The sequence below is a fragment of the Simochromis diagramma genome, unplaced genomic scaffold (assembly GCF_900408965.1).
Source record: "Simochromis diagramma unplaced genomic scaffold, fSimDia1.1 OVJJ01000337.1, whole genome shotgun sequence".
Lineage (NCBI taxonomy): Eukaryota > Metazoa > Chordata > Actinopteri > Cichliformes > Cichlidae > Simochromis > Simochromis diagramma.
In genome coordinates, this window is record NW_024386982.1 from 1,230,917 (window position 1) to 1,245,462 (window position 14,546).

Consider the following 14,546-nt stretch of genomic DNA (forward strand, 5'->3'; position numbering starts at 1 on the left):
ACTGTAATTGAGTAGTTTTTTTGTGTATTTGTACTTTTTAAAGTCATTTTTCAAGTCGGTAATTTTACTTTTACTTAAGTATATTTTTTAAAAAGTATTGTACTTTGCTACATTTTCAATCACACCTGTTACTGAGTAAATTAAAAGAACAAACAAAAAAACAACAACAACATTGCACTTCGGAAATACTGCAGGGAATGATGGGTAGTAGAACAAATTGGCGTTGGGTCACGATAAAGATGGAGTCTGACATCAGTGGTACGGATCCAGCGAAAAAAGAATTCTGCTGACCCTGAACTCGAAGAAACCGATGTGAACCCCTGGCCGTATTTAAGGGATTTCGGCTTCAAGTGCAAGAAAGGCAACAGCTTTATTATGCAGTGTAAGCTGTGTTTGCCAGAGAGACCGAGTTAGCAGCTTTTAAAAATTCCACATCAAACCTGCGCAAGCATGTAGAGGTAAGTTAAATGAAACTTGTACATTTATTTTAGCAAAAAGGCTGTGCTCAAGTTAATCACATTAAGTTAAGACATAAGCTGTTATTGGGCACGTTGTTGTCCACGCAACTTAAATTTTTTTTTACTGGATTGGTAAATTGCCAAAAGAAAATGTGTTTACTTACATTTTTCCTGTTTGTTAATAATAATAATTTATTTTTTTTATTAAAAAGTTAAATTAGACAGAAGACAGAAGCGGCTACTTTCTTACTTAACCCACATATGTTCACACTGCAGGCAAAAGAATATCATGTGCTATGTGCAGAGGTGTTTTTTTCTGTTCTCAAACTGATCTCCCTGTTGGAGCTCAGTCTGGAGGAGTTATTTTTTTCTCCTTATCTTTCCTCATGTTGTGCGTTTTCCATTGTTATACCTCTCTGACCTGTCTTCCCCATGTTATGTTTGTGTAATGTATGTATGGTCAGAAGGGTAAGATGGCGCTGGCAAAGGTCGGCAGCCTTAACCCAATTTCCTTCGAGGTCAACCTTCAGGATCAATAAAGTTTTATTGAATTGAATTGAATTGCTCCTCAAAGTTAACAGAGCAGGGCCAAGTTTAAAAAATTAAAACACGTTTTTATAGCAGCTGCCGTACAGCTCAATTCAGTACTTGTTCTCTTATTTGACAGTTTAGAACACATTCTCATGTAAAAGAATTATATGGTTTTGACAGTTTGGTTGGTTGGTTTGGTGACCATTATCCATTTTGATGTATAGACTTGCAGTTTAACTGCCACTGCACTTTAATTTGTAAAGTTTTTCTTTTAATTAAAAAACAACTACTTTGAGATTTATCCCATTGTCTTTTTTGCACTGTTCAGAAGAGGCTGTCCTCCTGCTGACAAAAATGTAACTATGTAAAATTTCAGCAAAGTAATAGTACTTTTACTTGAGTAAAATATTTTAGTACTCTTGTATTTATAACACAGAAAGAGTTTGTTAATATGAAAAAAAATTCTTTATTTAACTGAAATTTCTATAGCAGACAGAGGAAAACTGGAATTTTCCTATCATTCAATTTTTTTTTTATTATCTATTACTTAATTACTTTAGTGTAGTATGGGGAGGTCTTTATCAGCAGGAAAAGCTGTAAAACTGCTAAAAAAATACAGGCCAAAAATTTATGCCCTTCTTCTTATTTTCCAAAGTCATCCAGCAGGGTGTTTGCAGGGCTGATTCTGGCCCCGGGCCATATATTTGACATCCATGCTGTAGAGGGTAAATTTGCCTCCGCACTTAACCCTTGTATGATATTTGGGCCAAATTGTCCTGGGAATGTCATTCTTGCTGTTGTCTACAGATCAAGAGCGGAGCTGATTGAAAGTCTGTGGCATTCTGAAACATAGAGAGATATTTTTAAAACTACGATATCTCTTCATGTATTCTCAAGGATCATCAGATTTGATGATTGGGAATCAAGACCTGTTAGAAGGCAGAGTCAATCTGCACTGTGTGGGACCAATGGGTGGACCAGCTTCCTGGCTTCATGACACTGGGCCCAATGTAACTGTGCACAAATGGCTTGTGGGGCCACTGCCATTTCAGGCAGTATACACCTTCAAAACCAGCAAAGTATGGTATCAAAATGTGGGCTGCTTGTGATCTTGCTTTATTTTATGTATGGAACGTGTAAAAACCAGGGAACACAGGTGGTGCTAGATGCCCTAATGACAAAAAAGAATCATGCTTTCGTAGTTAATTATTTTCTGGATGAGATCAATTGCAATCATTAAACAAATATGTTTTATCTATATCTATAATCTGGTGCGCCTTATTTATGAATTCTGGTGTGCTTACTGACCTCGAACCGATTTTGTGTGGTACACTCTAAAAACTAAAACTGACATTTACTTAAAATTTTTGAGGCAACACTTTTACACTTAAAAATATTGAGTACATTGGAAACCAGTCAAATCTGTTCAATATACTTGATCAATTGAATAACTTAAGCTTAAACATATTAAGTTGAAATGAACAATTATAGTTGTTACACAAACATGAAAAAATTGAGTAAATAACACTGACATGCTTGGTCAATGTAACTAAAATATAGATGTCAGTTAATCAAAAATTTTGTTCCATTTACTTAATTTTGTAAACTGAACGTAATCAAAATTGTACTTAATATTAAATATGGTAAATGGCCTGTATTTGTATAGCGCTTTAAACTAAGTCTAAGTCTTGTGTGTTTCATAATACATGTATGAAAAATGACCACATGTTAACATTTTTCCAAATGAAAATTTAATTTTCATAAACATGGCAATAACTCGAAATAAACAAGCACTAAAAAGTAGGGGTGCAACGATATTCGTATCGATATTGAACCGTTCGATACAGTGCTTTCGGTTCGGTACGCATATGTATCGAACAATACAACATTTGTAATTTATTTTATCAATTTTCCTTCTGACAATGCTGTCTGTGTTGAGCGCTCAGTGAATCTGTGTTCGACTACTCCGCCTAGGCTGCACTGTCGAGCGCAGATCCACTGAGCGCTCAACACAGACAGCATAGTCAGAAGGAAGAGCGCAGGGCAAGCTAGCGAGACAGAAGTTAAGCTCTACTTGCAACAGCAATGAACTCATTCAGATCTGGCGTTTGGAATTATTTTGGTTTTCATGTGACGTATGACCCTGAAGGTAAGCGAGTCATGGACTAAAGTAAAACAGTATGTTGGATGTGCCATGCAATGCTCAATTACATTGGTGTGAACTAGTGTGTTAGCGCAGTTAGCTCGTTAACGTGTTTGCCGTCTAGCCCCATGCACGGAGCGATCGGCGGTAGCTCGTTAACGGAGATTTGCCGTGTTGTGGCGTTAAGGTCATTTCAACGAGATTAACCTGAAAGCACTAGTGGGAACACAACGAATATGACTGCACATTTACGCCGACATCATCCTAGTGCAAAGACAAGTGGAAGCAGACAAAAAAAAGCAAGCATGCTACTAACTTTAGCCGAGTCATTTAGACAGCTGTTAGCACATGATTCTCCTTATGCTGCTGAGAATATAGCCCAGAAGAAGCGGATAGTATAGCTTTTATTTTGGAAAGAGACATTTCTCTGTAATAAACTCTCTTTTCCAAAGATGAGTGATTCCTCAATCAGATACAGGGCTTGCAATATCGCTAGCCCGACGTCCCGGAGCTAGCGATTTTTTTCAGTCGGGCTACCAAAATCTATCTCTTCCCTGCCCGTTGGGCTATTGTAGGAAAAATATATGTCAATGCTTTTGCATTCTTTCAGAAATGTAGCTGGGTAATTATGTCATTGGCATCGGTGAGCCACTGTCAATATGTGACATATTGAAGTCGCGTTTGAATTTGCGCTTGTTTTTTTGCTTTCACTTTGCAATCGTGCGAACTGTGTATAGAGAGCGACAGCACTGATCTGTGAGTGATGATAATTTGTGCACCAATTCCTCTGACATCGTCTTATTAATCGTTAGCTTACTATGCAAACATGACAAGTGAAATCTCCCGCAGCAAGCTTAAACATGTGAGAGGTTGATCGCGCAGAGAATCGCTGAGCTTATGTGAGTGAGCGTGTAAAAGCATTTCAGTTCTGCTGAGCCAAATAAGACAGGTCAGGGTGAAGAAGTGACAGCCAAAGAAAAGCTTACCACAAAACGGAGAAGTTATGACAAATCAGACTATAAGGCAAAAAGAAAGTGCAGCTTTATGGTTTCATGGACAAAAGAATTTCTGTGGCTGCAATATGATGAGCTAAATAACCAGGGCTGCACATAAGTGGTCCGCAGGTGCGCATTCGCTGTCAAAATAAAAAACACGCACAAGGGTTAGGGTTAAATTTAAAAACTGTACTTTTGAGTTAAAATATATATTTATAATTTTAATAAATGACAAATTAAAAATGCATGAACATTTTTTTGTATCGAAAAAATATCGAACCGTGACACCAAAGTATCGAACCGAACCGAACCGTGAATTTTGTGTATCGTTGCACCCCTACTAAAAAGACAAGAGCCTTTTCCCTTTTAGCTCAAAGCCTTACATACTTGAGGGATAAATGGCAAACCAGGAGAGCAAACACAAAAGCTCAGAGTATTTAAAACATTTAAAACTAAATGAACAAAAACAATGAAAAAGGCTCATGGTACTCAATTACTCTACGTTATCGTGTTTTACTTACACTTTTCAGTTGTAGTTGCTGACAATAAATAATATTGATTTGAATAATTAATGATTGTAGTACAAGATACTGATGAGTATAGATACCTATTTCTCAAATATTTTGATTCAATTTTAAACAAAAATATTAAGTTAATGCAAAGAAGGTATTCTGTGAACCACATACGGAATTTATTGTCTAAGATAAATGTAAATAAATACCTTAATTTAACACAAACGTTAACATTTTAGCCATTTATTTCAATTTATCAAACTCGAATAATTACTAAAAGGATATTCATAGATTTTATCAGGCTCATCTAACTTATATTTATAGTGATATTTACTAAGCCTCTGAATTACTTTTTAGTGTATTTTTAGTGTCTTTAGTGTATTACTTGTTAAATAAGAAAAACCATCCAGCAAGATATAATAATACTTGTAAAGCCCAGCAATCATTATGATTGTTGGGCTTTACTCACTATTATTGTAGGTTTTTGACCTTACAATATAAAGTGTTATATAAATAAGATTCAACTAATCCTAATTGACTATACAATGTGGGCAAATGACAAAGAGGCAGGAAAAGAGAAAACAGACAACTATACATTGTTGGGACTCTACACTGTACATTTATACAAGCTCTGAACACACTCAGACTCTGGTTGTTGTACTCTGTTAGTACAGAAATACAACAGCAGAACAGATCAGCCATCAGCCATTGCTAAAAGTAAACTGTCACATGCAGAAGTGCAGTAAAACTAACATGTCGCAACCAACAACTTTACTATGTGTACTGTACATAATGTCTTTATATATGCTGATTTCCTGTCCCAGTACACCCCTGGCTGTAGCTCAGGTCATCTACTTTTGAGAAAGTTACTGGTTTGACCCCAATGCTCCACCTGCACGCCAAATATTCTTGGGAAAGATACTAACTCCAAGTTGTGTTCCGATGACTCCTTCGGAATATGAAGGTGTATGAATGTCAGATAGAAAACGAGTGTTTGTATGAACAGAGGTAAATGAGGCAAGTTGCACAAAGTGTTCTGAGTGTTCTGTTAAAGTAGAAAAGGGTTATAAACTATTTAGCTACCAATGTCTTGAAATTCTTACAGACAGCGGCAGCATCATAAACCAAGTATACTTTTAGAAATCAGTGTAATCAAATACATATATCATATCAGTATGTAACTCTACTTCTTTTAATTTAATTTCCTGTGAAACCACCGTTTGTGAAGAGCTTGTGTGATCTTATGTTCAATTGAACATACTAATTTGGCATCAATGGTAAGTCTCAGTTTCAAGAAAGTCCTAAACTTCATCAATAACTGGAAAAGTTTTCAATAGGGCCTTGAAACATGCTGACTTATGCAGTGCTTGTAGATGTTTCTGTGGAAAAAAGGACACTTTGAAGATCCCACTTCCATCTTATATCAAAAGAACCTCTACTGGGATGCAGACCTGAGACCTGACCCAAAGTCACTGTTATGTGTTGAGGTGGGTTTTTTTGGGGGGTGGTATCTACCTGTTGCAGACTTTGGCAGTCTTGGCTGTCCTTTCAAAGTATTAATGTTTTATTTATGCCTGCAGTTGAATTGAAAGTTTAATTAATTATGACAAGAGGGTTAATTATCTTAATAGAAGGCATTTAAGATATTAAATTAGCCTTAGCTTAATGTCTGTACTGTATACTGCAAGAAACATATTCAATTAAACTATAACCCAGTGCTCTTACAGAAGGATCTTAACCACAGCCTGAGTGTGTTCAGAGCTTGTATCATTGTACAGTCAAACTGGCCTAAGGGTACGACAATCTATATTTGTCTCTTTTCTCTTTTCCTGCTGTTTTGTCTTTTGCTTTTGGTTTGTCTCTCTTCTTTCACAGCTGCTCATCCTGCTGCAATGGCAGCACAGCTTGAATCTTCCACTTCCTCTCCTCTTCTTTTTCCTTCTCAAAGCCTGGGAAGGATCGATAAGCCAGTGCACACGCTGCCTGATGATCTAGCCTCAGAAGTGTCTTTTGGGAAACTTTAAGGGGTAGCTGGCATGCTGCCGAGTACCTGCTTTCCCATAATTCCAGAAGCCAGCAGGGCATTAAGAAAACAAGAAATGGGGATAAGGTAGAGCCTTGTTTCACTTTTTTTAGATCAAGAGTTTCTTTGAAAATTCAAACCTATTTTTGTCTTGAAGGTAGTGAAGCCAGTCGGTAAGAAGAAATAAATCATTACTAAATGAAATAGAGTGTGTATAGCTACCTAACAAGGCAGTGCTACATGTTGTCAAAGACATGTACATAATGCACATTTCTTGTTTTGTTTTTGAGTTTTTTTGTGGGGGGGGGTCACAGCTGGATCACAGGTGGGGCAGTGTATTCATTTTACCTCTCTCTTATATATATATATATATATATATATATATATATATATATATATATATATATATATATGTATGTATGTGTGTGTGTGTGTGTGTATCACTATATCACACACACACACACACACACATATATGTGTGTGTGTGTATATATATATATATATATATATATATATATATATATATATATATATATATATATATATATATATATTAGGGGTGCAACGATACACAAAATTCACGGTTCGGTTCGGTTCGATACTTTGGTGTCACGGTTCGATATTTTTTCGATACAAAAAAAATGTTCATGCCTTTTTAATTTGTCATTTATTAAAATTATAAATATATATTTTAACTCAAAGTACAGTTTTTAAATTTAACCCTAACCCTTGTGCGTGTTTTTTATTTTGACAGCGAATGCGCACCTGCGGACCACTTATGTGCAGCCCTGGTTATTTAGCTCATCATATTGCAGCCACAGAAATTCTTTTGTCCATGAAACCATAAAGCTGCACTTTCTTTTTGCCTTATAGTCTGATTTGTCATAACTTCTCCATTTTGTGGTAAGCTTTTCTTTGGCTGTCACTTCTTCACCCTGACCTGTCTTATTTGGCTCAGCAGAACTAAAATATATATCCTGCTGCTTTTACACACGCACTCACATAAGCTCAGCGATTCTCTGCGCGATCAACCTCTCACATGTTTAAGCTTGCTGCGGGAGATTTCACTTGTCATGTTTGCATAGTAAGCTAACGATTAATAAGACGATGTCAGAGGAATTGGTGCACAAATTATCATCACTCACAGATCAGTGCTGTCGCTCTCTATACACAGTTCGCACGATTGCAAAGTGAAAGCAAAAAAACAAGCGCAAATTCAAACGCGATTTCAATATGTCACATATTGACAGTGGCTCACCGATGCCAATGACATAATTACCCAGCTACATTTCTGAAAGAATGCAAAAGCATTGACATATATTTTTCCTTCCTACAATAGCCCGACGGGCAGGGAAGAGATAGATTTTGGTAGCCCGACTGGAAAAATCGCTAGCCCCAGGACGTCGGGCTAGCGATATTGTGAGCCCTGTATCTGATTGAGGAATCACTCATCTTTGGAAAAGAGAGTTTGGGGCGACCGTGGCTCAGGGGGTTGGGAAGCGTATCTGTAACCGGAAGGTCGCCGGTTCGATCCCCGGGCTCTCTGTCCTGGTCGTTGTGTCCTTGGGCAAGACACTTTACCCTACTTGCCTACTGGTTTTGGCCAGAGGGGCTGATGGTGCGATATGGCAGCCTCGCTTCTGTCAGTCTGCCCCAGGGCAGCTGTGGCTACAACCGTAGCTTGCCTCCACCAGTGTCTGAATGTGAGAGTGAATGAATAGTGGCATTGTAAAGCGCTTTGGGTGCCTTGAAAAGTGCTATATAAATCCAATCCATTATTATTATTATTATTATTACAGAGAAATGTCTCTTTCCAAAATAAAAGCTATACTATCCGCTTCTTCTGGGCTATATTCTCAGCAGGATAAGGAGAATCATGTGCTAACAGCTGTCTAAATGACTCGGGTAAAGTTAGTAGCATGCTTGTTGTTTTTGTCTTTGCACTAGGATGATGTCGGCGTAAATGTGCAGTCATATTCGTTGTGTTCCCACTAGTGCTTTCAGGTTAATCTCATTGAAATGACCTTAACGCCACAACACGGCAAATCTCCGTTAACGAGCTACCGCCGATCGACCCGTGCATGGGGCTAGACGGCCAACACGTTAACGAGCTAACTGCGCTAATACACTAGTTCACACCCATGTAATTGAGCATTGCGTGGCACATCCAACATACTGTTTTACTTTAGTCCATGACTCGCTTACCTTCAGGGTCATACGTCACATGAAAACCAAAATAATTCCAAACGCCAGATCTGAATGAGGGTGGGGGAGGTCCATGTTGCAAGGAGAGCTTAACTTCTGTCTTGCTAGCTTGCCCTGCGCTTTTCCTTCTGACTATGCTGTCTGTGTTGAGCGCTCAGTGTATCTGCGCTTGACAGTGCAGCCTAGGCGGAGTAGTCGAACGCAGATTCACTGAGCGCTCAACACAGACAGCATCGTCAGAAGGAAAGTTGATAAAATAAATTACAAATGTTGTATTGTTCGATACATATGCGTACCGAACCGAAAGCACTGTATCGAACAGGTTCAATATCGATACGAATATCGTTGCACCCCTAATATATATATATATATATATATAAAAATTCCCCGCTCACCCCTGTGGGCGGTTAATCCTTCAAGCTCGGGTCCTCTAACAGAGGCCTGGGAGCTTGAGGGTCATGCGCAGTATCTTAGCTGGTCCTAGGACTGCGCTCTTCTGGACAGAGATCTCCGATGTTGTTCCTGGGATCTGCTGGAGCCACTCGCCCAGCTTGGGAGTCACCGCACCTAGTGCTCCGATTACCACTGGGACCACAGTCACCTTCACCCTCCACATCTTCTCGAGCTCTTCTCTGAGCCCTTGGTATTTCTAGAGCTTCTCTTGTTCCTTCTAATTTAGCCATTTAAATCAGCTGTGTTGGTTCAAGGACACATCTAAAACCTGCAGGGACACCGGCCCTCGGGGCCTGGAATTGCCTACCCCTGCTGTACACTATGCCGGCCACTTGGTTATGGCGTTCCATGTATGCCTTGCCTGCTAGCATCTTGCACCCTGCTGTTATGTGCTGGATTGTTTCTGGGGCATCTTTACACAGCCTGCACCTGGGGTCTTGCCTGGTGTGATAGACCTCAGCCTCTATGGATCTTGTGCTCAGTGCTTGTTCCTGTGCTGCCATGATCAGTGCCTCTGTGCTGTCTTTCAGTCCAGCTTTGTCCAGCCACTGGTAGGATTTCTGGGTGTCAGCCACCTCCGCTATCATATATATATATATATATATATGTATAAGTTTATGTATGTATGTATACCTAAGGGCCTTCATCAGGAATGGGAATGTGGTGTTCAACACTAGAGGTCAGCTTCAAGCCCATAGTACAGGTTGCCATCAAATGAGGGATTTACCAAGGAGAAGCGATGTCCCCGCTGCTGTTCTGCATAGGCTTGAACCCCCTCAATGAGATCATTAACAGGACTGGCTACGGATACCAAATACGGAATGTCCTTCATATCCCGCACAAACAATTTGCAATGAATTCCAGATTAAGTTCAAAATAAGAACGCATGCAAGGCTAAGCAGTGCTAGCCAATAGATCCTCCTCGCACTGTTTGGCTGTTACTCTGGGGAAAGACGAGAAAGACAGTGATGAAAGCCGTGACTGGATCTGCAATGTAGCCTCAAATCTCTCCATGGCTGTCCTAAGAAGGCAAACACCTCAGTCTGCGTGCCAAAAGATGAAACACGCCCCTTCCAACCACAGAGGAGAGAGACAGATGAAGCAAGCCTCCTGAAGCTGGGCATACACTACGATTTTTGGCCCATTTTGAGACGATTTTTCAGTCGTTCAAGTGTTTTGGGGAACGGCCCGAGTTTCGCCTTAATCTTGTGTCGTGCATCATGTAGTATAAATGGGGTAACGAGAAGCGATTAACACCTCACGACCAGCTCCCAATCATCAATCATATGGTTGCAAGAAAATCAAACTTGTTTGAAATCCGGTCGCCCCTTGTGAGGGGGTGTCTCACACTGCGCACGCGCAAACACAGAAATACATCGTGGGATCTGGACACAAGCGATGGAGGCGCAGCTTGAAGAACTTTTGCAAGATCATCCAAATACGGAAGCTTAGAGCTGCCACCCAGGCAAAAGAAAAATAGAAGTATTTCTTGTTATAATGTGACAAGTTTATTGTTCTAACAATATACTATCATGTTAGTAAAATATACTTTTCATGTTTGTACAATATACTATCACATTATTACAATGTACATAATTATCACATCATGACAAATATAAATATTATATAGTACGAATGTGATAATTATGTATATTGTAATAACATGATAGTGTATTATACAAACATGAAAAGTATATTGTTAGAACAATATACTTTTCACGTTATAATGTGATATAGCTCTATTTTTCTTTTGCCTGGGTGGCAGCTCTAAGCTTCCGCATCCAAGTCTTTTCAATGTGGCCTCACAAAATTATCACGACTACAACAACCGTAAAAAAGGTTGGATGGACATTGCTGCTCAATTGCAGCTACCTGGTTAATGTTTTTCATTAGCAATCTAGCAAAGTTGATGGTATGTTTGTGTGTCTGTTTGAGTGAAAGACAGAGAGAGGGAGAGCGAGGGACAGATTTTGTATGATAAGCTTCATCTTATGGACGCACAGTTTCAGCACTCAAGTCGCATGAGAGCATCAGGCCGTATAGTGTGAGACCCTGCATTGTGACCTATGAACTTCTAACGCCTGCAATTCAATCGTACAGTTTGAGAAGGAGCTGAATAACGTGACTGAAAAAAATTGCAGTGTTTGCCCAGCTTAATGCAGACTGTTTAAACTAAACAAGCCGTTGTTTCACATGATAAACCCTGTCAACCGCAGCATTTCCTTCTGATTTAACAGTTAAAGCAGTAGAGACGAGCTGTGTTTACATGTGCGTGGAAGTCTACCTTCATTAACCAGGCTAGCTGTTAGCTTATACCTCACGGTAGCTAACCAGCGAGCAGTTAAAAGCTGCGGAAAGAACACCCACAAACTTATCTCACTACAACGTAGCGCTGAAAATATGTTGTGATTCTAGTTTAATCAAACTGCCGTGTCAAGCTCAAACTCGACACAGCTGCTGTAACATAAGACTGACATCCAACTAACCACAGCTAAAAAGATATTTAGAGTAAACTTACCGCAACACGTTTCCTCTGGTTAAATGAGTTGAGTTTTTTCACGCTGAAAAGTCAGTTTGTTTTGGCTCACACTGAAGAAACCGACACTGAAGACATAGGTGTTCTTTTTTACTTCTTTTAAGCGAAACAATCTTTGTATATGAGGCCAAGGGTGTTCATCCTCTTCAGTTCTAGCCGAGACAGCTGACTCTGCCATGTTTTCATGTGTTTCTTCTTTCCGTGTGTCCGCTACTTTAAAACGCTTGGGCTGCTCTGACCGCCACAGTTTCAAACTGGTCATGCGACTGCATGGCCACATATGATTGGTAAAAGAGTTACAGGAAACTCCACTGGTGGCATGATCCATTATTAGTAGTATTATCTAATGTGTGAAATGAATCTCTTTTTTTTTTTAAAGTAACGAGTCGAATATTGCCAAATGAAGCAGAGTAAAAGTACTGTTTCTTCTTCACAAATGTACTCAAGTAAAAGTAAACAGTATCATGCAAAAAATGTACTTTAAAAGTACGTTGTTTTTTCAAAAACTTACTCAAGTAAATGTAAACGGAGTAAATGTAACTCGCTACTACTCACCACCAAGTACCTGAAGAGTGTCAGGGAAGTCCTGAGGAGTCAGCTGAACGGTAAGAACAAGATCTGGGCTATAACACCTACGCCCTGCCCGTGATCAGATACCCTGCTGGGATAATAAGCTGGCCAAAGGAGGCGATAGAAGCCACTGACATTAAGACCAGGAAGCTTCTGGCCATGGATGAAGGGGTTTCATCCCGTTCAGACTGTATGCAAAGCAGAAGGAAGGAGGCCAGGACTAGTGAGTGTCAGAACCACTGTCCAGGATGAGACAACAAACCCCACGTGCAGGTGTGTAAAAATGCTCCTGAGACAATCCAGCACATAACAGCAGGGTTTAAGATGCTAGCAGGCAGGGCATACATGGAACGCCATAACCAAGTGGCCGGCATAGTATACTGTGAAGTACTGGAACTGTGCCGAGTATGGCCTGAAAGTCTTGAGGTCAAAATTGGAGACACACCCTAGAGTGGTTGAGAATGACCGTGCTAAGATCCTGTGGGACTTCAGATAGAGACGGACAAAATGGTCGTGGCTAACCAAAAGGACATAGTAGTGTTGGACAAGCTCAGGGAGATGGCTGTACTGATAGACGTAGCAATACCGAATGTCAGCAATATCAGGTAGAAGGAACACGAGAAGCTGGAGAAGTACTGAGGGCTCAGAGAAGAGCTTGAGAGGATGTGGAGGGTGAAGGTAACAATGGTCCCAGTGGTAGTCGGAGGACTAGGTGCGGTGACTCCCAAGCTAGGCAAGTGGCTCCAGCATATCCCAGGAACAACATCGGAGATCTCTGTCCAGAAGAGCGCAGTCCTAGGTCCAGCTAAGATACTGCGCAGGATCCTCAAGCTCCCATGCCTCTGGTAGAGGACCAGAGCTTGAAGCATAAAGACCGCCAGCAGGGGCGAGAAGGGAAATTTACAGAGCCCCTCTGATGACATGGTCCAAAAAAGAAATAAATTATGGCCACAAAATACTACTTCGTGGGCACGAAATGGGTATAACGTGCCCACGAAATACTATTTCAAGGGCACGAAATAGGTATAACGTGCGTACGAAATGCTAATTTGTGGTCACGAAACACTTGACCGATAACCGTGATCCTTCCCAGGCCCTTGCAGTTGGTTGACAATAAAATCTATCCCGGCGTCCAGGTCATACTTACGTCTGTAAAGCAACTGTCATGGACCTGGTTCCAGGGACTCGGGGTCCGTGAGCAGTATGGACTATGATGATGATGATGATGATGATTATTATTATATTATATGGGTGTGTTCTGCTCTGCTGCTTTTCCTGCGCTCCATGTTTGTGTTTTGGCAGGTGTGTGTGTGTTTGTGGGCGCGGTTGTGACAGGCACCTTCAGGCCTGGTGGGTGTGGCCCTGCCAGTTGACCGGTCACACCCAAGGATCTCCACACACACCTGGCGCCGATCAAGCCTCGTCAGAGGAGCTACAAAGCAGTGTGGCTGAGAGCTCCTCGGCGCTGGATCATTGAGTAACTACTCGTCAGTGTTTCCAGCAAAGTCAGTGCATGCTAAGTCTATCGCTGTTGTGGGTTAACGGCTGCCTTTGTGGTTTTCCAGCAGGAGTGCGGGAACGGGAGAGCAGCGAGCACAAGTTTCACGGGAGCAGAGACACGGAGCACGGGCACTGAGGAGACACGGCACGGGAGTTGGAGACGCACGGGGAATTTATTGTGTACTATTTACTCCACTCTAAATAAACGCATCGTTTGCATCGCAGAGTCCTGCATCTTGGGTCCTCCTTCCCCACACACCCACGGTCTGCCACACAGACCGTGACAGCAACTGGGCTCTCAATATTCTGTTTAAATGCCTCTCCGTAATAATGGTTCCCTGCATTGCCAGGCTTTTCAAAATGCATTTGTAGCTCATTCCCAGCCTAAAATCAAACTCAATCATACTGTCTCTGTCCGTGGTTTATAGGTTTAGCCTACTCTCATGCTTGTGTCTCTACGCAGCTATCCAGGAATTGTATCAATATGATGTGCGCACGTTATCTATTTCGTTGCCACAAATGCGTAATTTGTTGCCATGTTATACCCAATTCGTGTCCACAAATTAGCATTTCATGCGCATGTTATACCTACTTCGTGCCCTCGAAATAGTATTTCGTGG